The sequence below is a fragment of the Callospermophilus lateralis genome, unplaced genomic scaffold (genome assembly GCF_048772815.1).
Source record: "Callospermophilus lateralis isolate mCalLat2 unplaced genomic scaffold, mCalLat2.hap1 Scaffold_312, whole genome shotgun sequence".
Lineage (NCBI taxonomy): Eukaryota > Metazoa > Chordata > Mammalia > Rodentia > Sciuridae > Callospermophilus > Callospermophilus lateralis.
In genome coordinates, this window is record NW_027513736.1 from 1,406,154 (window position 1) to 1,421,818 (window position 15,665).

The following is a 15,665-nucleotide window of genomic DNA, read 5'->3' on the forward strand; positions in this document are numbered from 1 at the left end:
TTTTTTTTTCCTTGCAGAGAGAGACCCTTGACCCTCTTTTAACAATAAGTCTTGTCTGTGTGATTTTTTTGCACCCTGATATTTGGGGAGCAAGATACAGAACACTGTTTTGATCAGATCTGCTCTGTTTGCATCAAAACAAGCAGGCAGAGGTGAGAAGTTAATAATGTTATTTTTTTTCTTTGTAAAGTTCAGAGTGTCCAGCTGCAATTATGGATGCACCCCTGGGAAGAGTATTTTTGACTTTTGTAGGTAGGCAGGTGAGTGCCCAGGTCCCAAGATCCAGGTGAGTGGTGGGAGTCAGACAGAATTACCAGATTTGCCTTTGTCTGTGCAAATCTGCCATCAAGTGGCCATCACAGGTATTTCTCTCAAAAAATGCCTCACCAGAGAGCAAGGGAGCCCAGGGACAGCTGGGTTGTATAAATGTCTGGCCTCTCTTATGTCCCTTCTGTTCTGATCTTTTTTATTCTGTCTCCAGATTAAATGTAGAAAAAAATCAGGTCCTAATGTTGCCATGCAGGTCAAAGTCTACTCTAGGGCACCTGCCGAGCCTGCTGGAAGCCTTCACCAAAGTGAGCACACATCATTATCAGGGTTTGTTGGAGAATTAATATTTCTTTTCTGTTGCTACTGTTTTTGTTTTAGCTCCCTCCCCCAGGTAGCCCATGTATCAGTCAACTCCACTGAGCTTTTAGTCATTTTACAAGATGTATTTAGAACTTCCCAAGAGACTAAAAGACCACATCAATTTGTGTATTTTTACACAGATAAAAAAATAAAAATTCAGCAGTCTAAGGAATTCTTTGTGGTGGTCTTATTATACGAAGTGGCCAAGGTAATGAGACTTTGAAGAATCAACCTCAATTCTTCTGCAATTAATCAAATAGAACTTAGAACTCTGGTGAACAGGCACACACATTCCAGAGAGGGTGCATTATTCTGCTCATTTACATGGAGATGCACAAGATAAAAATATGTTTTTATGATGTATGAAAACCTTCCAGGGTTCTAGGCACAAAAATGTCCTGAGCATATTTACATGTTGTCTCACCTTCACACCAGGACCTATAACTATTTATCAGAAAGTATTTACAGGTAAAGGAGAGCAGTCCAGAGAAGAGCAATCCAGGCAAGTCCTCATCTTGGATCACAGCTGGAAAGTCTTTTGACCTTCCCCTTCTCTGTGTGTGTGTGGAGAAGGGCAGTAATTGCAGGCATCTGCAATGGCAGAATTAGGTTATATCAGGACATCTGTGGTAGGGTGGATATTTAAATATTGGATTCTACTTTTTCTACTGAAATAAATATCCAAAGGCCTTATTCTGTAATCCAATGTATGGAGGTCTATGCATACATTCATCTATTTCTAATCTGTGTATAAAAATTTTCAGTGGAAGTGTCACCTGTGGAAACAGCCATGATGGTTAGTGTTAATTGTTGTCCTACATGTAAGACAAACTCTTTTCAGAGCTTCTTGTAGACCATCAAAAAGCTACATTTTAATTCTGTCTCCTGTGGAAAGAGCAAGTGCACCACAAAACTTACAATGATATTTGTGGTCTGAGGTTAGCTGAGCCTTCTGGAGAATTGTCTCCACAGGAAAAACCTGGAGATAACCAGAATATGCCAGAACAAATACCCAAGATTGGGAATTCTCTAAACTTTTAGAACTTTACCACTTGAATGACCTACGTACCCTTTCCAAAATAATATGGAGTGTATTATTTCTCCTGACAATATAATAGGTGTGTTATTTAGATTACATACATGTAGAAATAACAGAAAAATCAATATCACATCATTCTCAGTATTTATTGGGCACTGAATATTTCTTTTGTGATGTTACTGTTTTTGTTTTAGTCACCTGCCTCAGGCAGGCCATGTACCAGTCAACTCCATTGGCCTCCTAGTTCTTTTATGAAGATTATATACAAACATCCTCACCCGAAAAGTTTTGACACAATGAAAAGTGAGAGTTACACTAAAGAAGGAGGTAAAATAGTACATATTTTGTATTACTGTGCCATATCACAAATCCACAAATCTCTATATCCCAATTGTGTAAGGAGCTGTGTTTTTGCATACTTTAAAAATATTCAAGTAAGAAATGTCTTTTGTTGTAGCAGGTCAGCTTTTCAATGCTGTTGAAAGGTGATGTGACCTAATTGAAAATTCATTCAGCCAGGGGCCAGGGACAGTGTATGTGCTTCCATTAGTTTCACAGGGCTGTTGTAAGAAAATGCACAGTTGGGGTTACATAGAAATTTATTTGTCCTAATTCTAGAATTGTATATCAAGGTAATTGCTGGAATAATTTCCACTGAGGTGCACTCTTTACCATGTAGATTGCCATCTTCTGTCTCCATGATTGTATGAAATTTTCATGGGTTTCTCTGTATTCTTAGAATTTAAATTACTCTAAACATTAAAGTTTGAGACACAATTGATTATACTTGCCAGGACCATTTGTATATTAAGTGTCCAAATTAAGACTACCAATGATTTGAAAAAAATATTCTCAATTAATAGTCCTAACTCAGTCTTTAATAAAGAGCTGTTTTGAGAATAACTAAGTCATTTTTCACCCAGTGCCTATTCTTCAGTGTGTTGCATACCCTGAAACTAAAAAAAAAAAAAAAACACTTGCCTTCTCTTTTTAGCCCATTGTTCTATTCTTCAACAGATGTATAGGTGTCATTCTTATCCACGAATTGTGTCTAGCTTCTAGTACTTGTTTGACCAGGCCTGTTCTTTACTTGTACAGCTGTGGGCTTTCCCTCCTTTTTTTTTTCTTTTTGATCTGTGTTGGATATAACTTTCTCTCGTGACAAAACGGTAATCACTGCTTATTTCTCTTTATTCTTTTATATTTTCATGACAGTTTTATTTACTTTTGTCTAATAGTAGCAATCTAATACACAATCTTAACGTTGTGATTAGTTAAGCATTATTTCAAGGCGTTCTTGCCTATCTCACATTCAAGATATTTGTATAATGCTAGACAGGTTTTCTTTATTTGGAGATTTAAGTGGTTAAAAAGAATATTTGGTATATATTTTAAAACTAGTTATATTTAATCTAAAGACAATATTCTTCATATAAAGTATTATAGATGATACTTTTCAAAAAAATCGTGAAATGATGTAAGCTTGGGGTAAAATATATTTATGCTGCCAAGAGGGTGCACTTATGTAAAGATTTATGAAGAATTAAGAAGAACCTTTTTTTGTTTTGTTTTTCAAAAGTGATACTTCTAAGACAATTTACTAAATAGACAAATCTTCTGAAATAGAAAATGAGGACAACCACCCCAATCACAATATCCTCAAAAAAAAAAAAAAAAAAACCCTGGGAATCAACCTAACAAAAGAGGTGAAAGATTAATAAAATGAAAACTACAGAACACTTAACAGAGAAATAGAAGATCTCAGATGATGGAAAAATATACCCTGATCATGGATAGGCAGAACTAACATCACCAAAATGGCGATATTACCCAAAGTTTTCTATAGGTTTAATGCAATGCCAATCAAAATCCCAATGGCATTTCTTGTAGAAATAGAGAAAGCAATCATGAAATTCATATGGAAAAATAAAAGACCCAGAATAGCAAAAGCAATTCTAAGCAGGAAGTGTGAATCAGGCGGTATAGCGATACCAGATTTCAAACTAATTACAGAGCAATAGTAACAAAAACAACATGGTACTGGTACCAAAACAGGCGGGTGGACCAATGGTACAGAATAGAGGAAACAAAAATCAATCCACAAAATTACAACTATCTTATATTTGATCAAAGGGCTAAAAGCATGCAATGGAGGAAGGATAGCATCTTCAACAAATGGTGCTGGGAAAACTGGAAATCCATATGCAACAAAATGAAACTGAATCCCTTTCTCTGACCATGCAAAACAGTTAACTCAAAATGGATCAAGGAGCTTGATATCAAATCAGAGACACAGCGTCTGATAGAAAAAAAAAAAAAAAAGTTGGCTCCGATCTACATACTGTGGGGTTGGGCTCCAAATTCCTCAATAGGACACCCATAGCACAAGAGTTAATAACTAGAATCAACAAATGGGACTTACTCAAACTAAAAAGTTTTTTCTCAGCAAAAGAAACAATAAGAGAGGTAAATAGGGAGCCTACATCCTGGGAACAAATCTTTACTCCTCACACTTTAGATAGAGCCATAATATCCAGAGTATACAAAGAACTTTAAAAAATTAAACAGAAGAAAACAAATAACCCAATCAACAAATGGGCCAAGTACCTGAACAGACACTTCTCAGAGGACATACAATCAATCAACAAGTACATGAAAAAATGCTTACCACCTCTGGCAGTCAGAGAAATGCAAATCAAAACCACCCTAAGATACCATCTCACTCCAGTAAGATTGGCAGCCATTATGAAGTCAAATAAGAACAAGTGCTGGCAAGGATGTGGGGAAAAGGGTACACTTGTACATTGCTGATGGGACTGCAAATTGGTGAGGCCAATTTGGAAAGCAGTATGGAGATTGCTTGGAAAGCTGTAAATGGAACCACCATTTGACCCAGCTCTTCCCCATCTCGGACTATTCCCTAAAGACCTTAAAAGAGCGTACTATAGGGATACTGCTACATCAATATTCATAGAAGCACAATTCACAATAGCTAGACTGTGGAACCAACCTAGATGCCCTTCAATAGGTGAATGGATAAAAAAATGTGGCATTTATACACAATGGAGTATTACTCTGCACTCAAAAACGACAAAATCATGGAATTTGCAGAGAAATGGATGGCATTAGAGCAGATTATGCTAAGTGAAGCTAGCCAACCCCCAGAATACAAATGCCAAATGTTTTCTTTGATATAAGGAGAGCAACTAAGAACAGAGCAGGGAGGAAGAGTATGAGAAGAAGATTAACATTAAACAGAGATGAGAGGTTGGAGGGAAAGGGAAAGAGAAGGGAAATTGAATTGAAATGTAAGGAGACCCTCATTGTTATACAAAATTACATATAAGAGGAAGTGAGGGGAAAGGGAAAAAACAAGGGAGAGAAATGAATTACAGTAGATGGGGTAGAGTGAGAAGGAGAGGAGGTGAGGGGAGGGGGGATAGTACAGATTAGGAAAGGCAACAGAACACAACAGACAATAGTATGGCAATAGGTAAAAAAGTGGATGTTTAACTGATGTGATTCTGCAATCTGTATATGGGGTAAAAATGGGAGTTCATAACCCACTTGAATCAAATGTATGAAATATGATATGTCAAGAACTATGTAATGTTTTGAATAATTAATAATAAAAATTTAAAAAAATAAATACAAATTCTAAAATTACTAATGACCTTAGAAATGTGATAAATGTTATCAGTTTTTTTTTTGTTTTATGAAAAGTAATTTAAATATTCACTTTATATTGATTTTAATCATAACAGATGCTTTTCAAGTTTGGGTGAAACAAGAAAAATGAAGAATCCATATCTCATTGTCTTAAAAAATTGTTAGGCTGAACAAATGGTAGCGCAGAGATTTATAGAACCATCCTGGAAGATACCACTCAGAGTTTTACATAAATGTTCCAGAAGTTTGCAGTGTTGAACACAGTATAATAGATAAAGGGGTCAGAATTGCTAGGGAGAAATTTGTACTAGGGATGGGAAAGTAGATTAAGTTAAGCTTCTTCTTAATTATTATCAATTGCAGCATAATTCATGGAGAAATAATCATTTTATCTTGATAGCAAATAAATCTGTATAAATTTATTAACTAGTGATCTAGCTTCATTTATAAGATAATGTTTATTCAAGAAGTGTGAAAGGGTATAAAATGAAATAACATTGCTTTATGAGATTTTTTTAATTTGCAGATTAACTCCAAAGAGTGCTTAATTTCTAATAATCTAATGAATAAAAATACTGTTAAGGCTTTTTTGTACCATCAAACAAATGGTAGAACATTGTGGTGGGTAGTTATTTTTTTAAAGAGATAAAATGAGAATGATTATGAATATTTACAGATCTGCCAAGCCATTTAGGTTTCTAGTGTCCACCAGAGTATCTGCCTACTTCTTGGCTGGCTTGGTTATGAAACATTTTCGAAAGCCCTTCACTATTATTTTACAAACAGCTTTCTAATTTTTTTCATACAAATCTTCATTAATTGCATTTTTGAAATTAATCATCCAGCTAAGGAAGGGAGTGTTACACTCACTACCCAGTGTATGTATGTATGTTTGTGTGTGTATGTGTGTGTGTGTGTTTGTTTTCAAAATTTTATTCAGAAGTGGGGTAAGAGTTTCAATTAAGTAATGGCCTCTTTCTACACCTGTTGTGCCTGGGATGCTTCAGGAATCCTTACTAATATTGCAGGTATGTCTTTATCTTTTCTATGCTGTGATTATTGTAAGCCAATAAATAGAATAAATATATCACAGATATGCCAAGTTTTATCTCACTTATAGTTGCCCATTGGGCATCTGTAGGCCTAAGTGAATAATCAGAGCTTTTTGACAAAAGCAGCTTTTAAGTCCCTTGATATGAGGAGAATTTGTGGCCATTTAGCAGAACTTGTCCCCATGGATTATCAATAGAATATGTATGATATAACATGATGGCATGACTTGGTAATAGGAATAAATGTAGTTTTACCTGATTTATTTATTTTTAATTATAAATTTCATAGATATTTAATTATACATAAAATTGTATACTTATATATTTATAATCTTGAATATATGTATATCTCTGTCTCTCTCTCAGACACATATATGTTTATAATATTGTCTTTAAATGCTCTGCAAACCACTAAAAAGTGAACTACAGGGTGGCAAAGGAGAGACCTTGAGATTTGGTGCCATAGTGGTTTCTGATTATCTCAGTGAAACCCCTATTCTTAGGTAGTCGATCTGAAGCCAATTGGATTTTTTTTTTTGGGAAAAATTAAGGTCAGCATAGTGAAGACAATAGCTGGAGATGATTTTTCTTATTGTGTAAAATGAGATAAAGGGAGACTTAGCCAGGTGTTAACATTTTTGGTCTCTGAGATGTGGGGAGAGTTCATTCCTGCAAATGCTTGTTTGTGGCTGCAGAAATATTTTTTCAATTACCATGTTTGCCCCCTACACCCTTGAGTTGATTTGTTAAAAGTAATATAGAAGCCCAATAATAATTTCTGGAGAGTAGGATGGGTGCTGGGGCAGGGCAAGGTATGAAAGTAGAAGATAGATAATTAGATATAATCACTGTGTACCATGCATTTGGAAATATTATGCTCAATTCCATTAACATATGCAATAAATATTTGTTAATTAAAAACAAATTAAAACTAATTATTCTATTTGATCAATGAAAGGTAGGCACTCAACATTGAGGGAGAGAGTATCCTTATGGTTTGTTTCCTGCTTGTAAAAATTGTCCCTGTCAATAACCTGTAAAGAGAACTAATTAAATAATTGGAGATTTCTTGGAAAGCTGAGAATAGAACCACCATTTGACCCATCTATTCCCCTTCTCATACTATATCCAATAGACCTACAAAGAGCATACACTACAGGGACAAAGCTGCATCAATGTTCATAGCAGCACAATTCACAATAGCTAGATTGTAGAACCCACCTCGATGCCCTTCACCAGATAAATGGATAAAAAAGGTGGCATTTATACACAATGGAATTTTACTCAGCACTAAAAAATAACAAAATCATGGCATTTGCAGGGAAATGGATGGCATTAGAGCAGATTATGCTAAGCAAAGTTAACCAATCCCTAAAAAACAAATGCCAAGTGTCTTCTCTGAAATAAGGGAGGTGACACAAAACTGAGTAGGGAGGAAGAGCATGAGAAGAAGATTACCATGAAACAAGGAAAAGAGGTGGGATGGAATGGGAGGGAGAAGAGCAATTGCATGGAAGATGGAGGAATATCTGAATGGTTTCACAAAATACATATTCTGACATATACGATGGTTTGAGGGGGAAGGGAAGAAAAAAAGAGAGATAAGTGTCACAGTAAAATGGGTAGAGAGAGGTGATGGGAGGGGAGGGAATGGGAGGGGGGATAGGGAGGGCTGAAGAATTCAACTGACACTAGGATTGCTATATGTATACACATGGATGTATAACCAATGTAATCCTGCAATCTGTACACATGGAAAAATGAGAATTAATACTCTATTTGAATCAGATGTGTGATATGTCAAGAACATTGTATTGTCTTGAGAAACTAATAAAAAAATAAAATTTAATTTAATCTTAAATAAAGCTATATATATCAGTTTGATTCAAGGTCAAATCTTTATTTTCTTGAACTGGGTGAGTTAATTCTCTCCATTGGGGGAAAAAAAAACTCATCTTTAAAACATTTTCAATATTTTCAAGGCAACAGTGCCACAAATAATCAAGGTCTTATATTAATGATATCAACTTGCTGTCAACAGAATTTGCAGGAAGCAAAAAATCAAGCCAAATGCAGGTAAAACACTGGAAACTATAAAAACAAATAAAAATAAACCAAAGTTTTTCTTGTTATCAATTTCTAATTTTATTACACTTTTTCTGAAAAGTTACTTGATATTATTTCAATTTTTAAACATGTGTTGAGACTTATTTTGGTGCCTATTATATGATCTATCTTGGAGAATGTTCCATGCACTGATGAGAAATATGTGTATTCAAGTTTTCACCAGACAGCTGGACCTGCTAGCATCTTGATCTTGTACATCCCAGTCTCCAGAACTATGAGAAATTAACATTATATTATTTGTTAAAAAATAATAATTTTGGAAGGAATAGTATGGATTTGAAATGCCTTGTTGTCACAGCATGATGAAATTACCTGATAGTCACTGAAATATTTAAAGTGCTACAGTCCATCCATTGTCAAAATAGTTTGTGCGATGTTCATTCTTTGGGAATATAATACTTTTTACTTATTCCTTCATTATTTGTTGAAATAAAGTCACTGAATCTGCCCATCCATAAAATGACAAGGATACTAAGCTCCACATGCAGGAGGGGATGCTATTATCCTGCATTGTTTTGCACTCTTCTATATAAAAGATTTGTCTGTTTCCATCACTTTTTATCAATGAAGTCAATTATGTTTTATCAGTAAATATATATTCATTTGTTGCTTTCACTTATAATTTACTGTAAAAGGTTTTTGTTTTATTGCTCATATTTTTCCAACATTCACTATTTCAGGATCTTTTACCTCAGTTCTTATGTCACTTTTCAGAAATCCACATATGGGACACCTTGGGAGAATCTCCTCCTACTCTTCCTTCTCTTCCTCCTTCATATGTTAAGGTTCATTTTTAATTTATCTTACCAGATATTGGAATCAGCAATTTCACCAGGGAAATATACACCTTTTTCTGGTATTTTTAGGGTAACTTGTGTAATTTTTCAGGCCCAATGCAAAGTGAAAACTTAGAGGGCCTTTCTAAAAGCAGGTGACCTGTGCCATTGAAATCATGCCACAGAAATCGAATTCTTTCTTATGTGATCTCTTCACATATCATGGTACACTTTGTCTTTTAATTGTCCTTTTTATTACAATATTTTAAATTATTAGCAACACTTCTAGCATTCATCTTTAAGGGTGCCATATCAATTCTAAATGCAAACTTACTAGCAAGTCACATTGTAGAGCTTGCACATACATGTTGTGTTTATTAATACCAAAAAAGTGAATATGTTACACAGAACCAGTGCAATAGTTTTTACTACACCTTGATAACTGTGAAAGTTTCTCTACCCGGTTTGTTAATGAGTTTGAAATAACTGGAAGAAAAGTGACTATGGTTTACTCTGCTTTCCCTAACCCTTTACATCCTCAGCTGGAGAGGTGGGCTAACACAGTGAGGTACCTTGAGTGACAAAGTTGTCTTTTTTCTGTATTTAAATCTAATTCTGGTTGGACATTAATGTGTAGTCTCCCTGGGTTTTATCACCCTCCCTTTTTTTATTTATGTGTGGTTAGGACACGGTCACATTGTACCCAACTCTCTCTTAGCTCCCATATTTCCTTGGCCCACTGGACTTCTACAATAATGAGAATGAAATCTCAGTGTACATGAGGTGGCCAATTGCGGTATACCTGCAGGTATACCTGCTGTGTTCATACTTGTGGTCCATTGTCTTTTTGGAATTTACTTATGAAAAGTAAGTAGTAATATTTAATCAATAAAAATTATGATAGCAATAGCAGAATATTCAATAAAGGACAGGTCCATTTTGAGCAGGAATCCTAACTGTGTAGAAAGAGTATCATGGGGCTAGGCCTCCTTTCTCTGCCTTCTGCCTCCTCCTCTGTCTCCATCATTTTTTCTTCCCTCCATCTCTTTCTTCCTTCATTCCTCCCTTGCACAATAGTAAGAACACTAAGTAGGATATATGTACTTTGAATAACTTTATAGTATAGTAAAGTGTAAGTATAGAAGTATTCTGCAAATATCTAGAAGTTGTTTATCTTATATTATTAAACTTTTATATCCATTGAAGATTAGCACCCGTTTTACCTGAACCAAATTTCTTTAGAAACAACATGCTTCTCTGTTTCCTTTTGTTTTTGCCACTAGGAATTGAACCCAAAACACTTAACCACTGAGCCACATCCCCAGATGTTTATTTATTTATTTATTTTTAATTTAGAGACACAGTCTCACTCAGTTGTTTGCTTAGGGCCTGGCTAACTTGATGAGGCTGGTTTTTAACTTGTGATCTTGCCACCTCAGCTTCTCAAACCACTGGTATTCAAGGTATGTCTCAGTGTGCCCAGCTTGTGTACTGGTTCTTCATATGGATTTTTGTGTATGTGTTTTAGACTTTATACTATTCTCAGGTGATGTGTAAGTAATTTCTCTCATTCTAACAGTTAAATATTTTCCCTATTCATGCATTATTGTGCTGTGCAGAAGCTTTTGGTTTAATGAAATTATACTTGTCTGTTTATGGTTCTGTCCCCTGTCCTTTTACTGTCATAGCCAAAGGACTATTTCCTAAAGCAATGTTGTAAAGTGTTTCCTCTGTGTTTTCTTTTATATTTTGCTCAAAAACTTATGCTCTTTTTTTTACTAATTTAGATTGAAAAATAGTAACTTCATTTGCTTTTGTGGTATAGCATGATATTTTGATACATGCAACAGTGTGTAGTGATCGAATCAGAGTAAAGATCATATTTGTCACCTTAGTAGGATGGGAAGATATTGGTAAATGGAACCCCAGTATTTTCTTCCAGGAATTTTACAGATTCACATCTCACTGTTATATTTATTTTTCTCTCTGACTTGATGTTTTGATATGGTGTAAGAAAAGTTTTGGTTTTCTTTCTTCCCCATGTGGATATAGAGTGTGCTCAGCACCATCTGTTAAGGAGGTTATCCTTTATCCACTGTGTATTATTGACCCCCTCCTCAAAGATGATTGTGAAGTGAATGTCTGGGCTTATTTTTGTTCTCTTTTCTGTACATTAGTCTGTACGTTGCCTTCTATTTCAGTACAACAGTGTTTTAATTTTTATAGTTTGCAATTTGTTTGATTCTACCTTGTTGGCATTTGTTACAATTATCTATACATAACAGTGTAGTGCATTGGCAAAGCATGCATAAATGGAGTATAACTTCACGTTTTTCTTGTTGTACATGATGTAGAATTACACCAGTCTTGTAATTGTATAAGCATGCAGGGTAATAATATCTGATCCATTTCATTATCCTTCAAAACCTCATACCTCTTTTCCTCCCTACTCTTCCCTCTATCTAATCCAAAGTGCATTTAATCTTTCCTAGTCCCTTTGATTGTGAATTAGCATCTGCACATCAGATAAAATATTCAGCGTTTGTAACTTTTCTGTTGGTTTATTTATCTTAGCATGGTATTCTCAAGTTCCATTCATTTGCTGGCAAGTAGCATAATTTCATTCTTTTTAGAGTTGAGTAATATTCCAAACATACATGCACACACACACACACACACACACACGTGTGTGTGTGTGTGTGTGTGTGTATGTATGTATGTATGTATATATATATATATATATATATATATATATATATATATATATATATATATATCACATTTTATTTGTCTATTCTTCTGTTGAAAGGTACCTAGGTTAGTTCCATAGTTTAGACATTGTGAATTGACCTACTCTACATTGATGTGGCCACCAGCAATGTATGAGTGTACTTTTTTTCCATATCTTCATGAACACTATTATTGCTTGTATTCTTGATAATTGCCATTATTACTTTATTCTAGTGAAATGAAGTATTGAAATAGTTTTGACTTGGATTTTTGTAATTGCTAAAGATGATGGTCTTTTTCATATGTTTTTGATCAATTGTATTTCTTTTGCTATGAAGTGTCTGTTCAGTTCCTTAGTCCATTTATTGATGGGTTATGTCTCTTTTTTGTCATTAAGTTTGTTGAGGTCTTTATATATCTTGGAGATTACTGCTCTATTTGATGGGTATGTGGTAAAGATTTATTTTTTCCATTCTGCAGGCTCTCCCTTCATGTAGTAGATTGTTTCCTTTGCAGAGAATAAGCTACTTAGTTTGAATTCATCCCATTTATTGATTCCTAATTTTACTGTTTGTGTTTTAGGAGTCTTGTTCAAGAATTCAGATCCTAAGCTAACATGTTGAGGATGTGGACTTTCTTTATTTTCTGTTAGGCACAGGGTCTCAGTTCTCATGTCTAAGTCTTTGATCTACTTTGAGTTGATTTTTTTGAGCAGAGTTTTAATTTCATCTTTCTACATATGGATTTTCAGTTTTCCCAGCATCAATTGTTGAAGAGGCTATCTTTTCTCCAATTTATGTTTTTTGGCATGTGTGTCTAGTATAGATTGGTCTACATGTCTTTTGATATATTTTTTTCAACTATTTCTCTGTACTATAGTTTAAGTTCTAATATTGTGATGCCTACCGATTCACTCATTTTATTGAGAACTGCTATGGCTATTGTGGCTCTCCTATTTTTTCAAATTAATTTTGTGTTTGCTTTTACTAGTTTTATGAAGAATGTCTTTGGGAGTTTAAAAGAAATTGCATTAAAGCTGTATAACTATTTTGTTAGAATGGCCATTTTGACTGATCATTCTGCCTTTCCAAGAAAATGGGACATCTTTACATCTGATGAGCACGCAGTTCCTCTACTCCAAGGTAGCGGCAGCAAGGAACAGGAGTTCATGAGGAAATTGTCGAGGCTCTGGAGGATTTGCACAAGCTGAACCAGCTTGGTGTGGCTACTTGAAGGAGAACCCTCTGGCAAGGAATCAGAGGCACTGCAACCTGCAGAGAGCTGCCCCTGGCGGAGGGCGCGCCAGAGGCACTGGTCTAAGCAAACCTGAGGAGCTATGCGGGTGGCGCCACTGGCGCTGGGGGCGCTGTAAGGCCCGCATTTGCTGTCTTGCACGTTCACTTCCCACCATGCTGCCCCTGGCGCACTGGGACCTGTATGCCTGGCTGCGCTTAAGGACAAGCCTCAGATGATGCCCCTTGTGCCAAGTTTGGTGAGAGCCGGCTGCCATCGCCCATCCGCATGGACTTTCAGGAACGCATCAAGGTGTATCCCAAGAGGCTGCTCAACAGCATCACAGCTTCCAAGTACCGAAAGCATAATCTGGAGCTCAACTCGTGCCTGGAGAAGAATGTGAAGATGCTCAAGAACCAGATCACGGAGGTGGCGTCCCATGTGAGCCTGTTGCGGGGGCAGGTGGCACATCACAAGCAGAAAGTCCTCAGTCACGTGAACAGTGGCTGCCAGCTTCTGCCCCAGCACCAGGTGCCCGCATACTGATCCTGAGCTTGGGGCGCATAGGTGACCTTCTTCTTGAGGGACGGGTTGGTGAGGGGGGGAGCTTGGGCTCCCTGTACTTGGAGAGGGTGTGGCCCTGGCAAATCCCTCCCCGAGGATGCCCAGGACTTGGAGAGGGCATAGTCCCCAGGGATATCCTGGGGGTGTCCAGAACTTGAAGAGGGCGCCCTAGGCTTTGACAAGCTGGACCCCCTGCTCCTTAGGGGTCAAGCACAGGTGCCCCCTTCACGCTGCCTCTATTCCCCCTCGAGCTGACTCTGTTGCCCACACTTCCCTGTGTTGCACAAACCTGAGCGCCCTGGCTGCTCCTGTGGAAGTGGGCTAATGTGGCTGCAGCCTCCAGCCTGCCTTTTCTTTTACTTTTTTTTTTTTTTTGCCTTTGAAAGAGAGAACAGAGTGTTAGATTTTGCGCTATTTATATTTCTAATAGGGAACAAATGGTTGTGTGTGCATGTGTGTTTTCCTGTATTTGTTTTTGAAAGAAATGGGAAGAAGAAGAAAAAAATACTATGCCTTTTCCTTGCTCTGGCTACCCCACTTCTGTCCTTTTGACATCCCTCCCCCCTGCCTTTTTCTTCTTTTGTTTTTGTTTTGCTGTGAGTCCACATTCCTATTTGTAATCCTTTGTTCTCCCAGTTTTCTGTTTTCAGTCTAAGTTTCCCTTGTGTTTAGGATAGACAGCTTTTATACTGTTAAGATATATCTCTACTATTCATAGTGTTCTAGTGTTTTGACCATGTATTTAGTCAAATGCTTTTCCTGCAATTATTGAAATAATTTTCTGATTCTTATCTTTACATCCATTTATTTAAAAAATGTTAATTTATTTCCATGTGTTGAACCAACCCTGCATCCCTGGGACAAACTCCACTGATCATGTTGTAATATCTTTTTAATATGATTTTGTATGTTGCTTGCCATAATTTTAATGAGAATTATTACATCTCTGTTCATCAGGAATACTGGTCTGAAATATTCTTTCCTTGATTTGTCTCAATCTGGTTTTTGCATCAGGTTGATATTAGTTTCATAGAGGGAGGTTAGAAGGTTTTGCTATTTTCCATTACATAAAATAATTTTAGAAGAATTGGTGTTCATTCTTTTTTCAACTTCTTGTAGAACTGGGCTGAGAATTCCTCTGATACTGGGTTTATCTTAATTGTTAGGCTTGTGATAAACACTTTCCGCAGTCTCTGGCTGGGCACAAATCACGAGTCTCCACCAGCTTGTAGATTCAAACAGCAATTCTTTATTCCCGACCTCACGCCGGCCTTCTACAAACACGTTCTGGGGAAATCCACGTTCTCTGCCCAAATCCACACCTGGGCTTCTGTCTCCCAAATATATCGTCTGACCCTAAGAACGCTAGAGGAACTCAGGCAGCAGGATACGCCCTATTCTAAATGGGGAACACCCTAATCTCCTATTATGCTAAACCAGGAACACCCTAAACACGGATCTGCCCTGGTCCTTGAGCAAGGTCACCTTTCAAGAGTCCTTCCACTAGACAGCATGGGAGTAAGCTGGCAAGGAAATTGTCATACCTACTTGGCTGATGGCTCCCAGCAAACACTGGCTTGGGAGAACTAATGTAGTACACTCACGACTTCATGCTTTAGAGGACAAATGACTACCCTAATATTAGCTTGCTTTGACAAATGTTAGTCATCAAAAAACAATATATTTTTATTTTTTTTGTTTTCCCCAGGAGAGGACACCTCCAAGACTCCATTTTTTTTTAAATCACATACGTGTATGTCTGTGTGTGTGTGTGTGTGTGTGTGTGTGCGTGTGTATCCACAGTTTTGTGGTCGCTTAGTAAAACTGCATTAAATAACACAGCCA

At 36.6% G+C, this 15,665-nt stretch overlaps 1 pseudogene; it reads left to right on the forward strand.

The window, feature by feature from the left end:
* Window positions 1-13,138: 13,138 nt before the first annotated feature.
* On the forward strand, window positions 13,139-13,802 carry LOC143640497 (transcription factor JunD-like; annotated as a pseudogene).
* The last annotated feature ends 1,863 nt before the right edge of the window (window positions 13,803-15,665 follow it).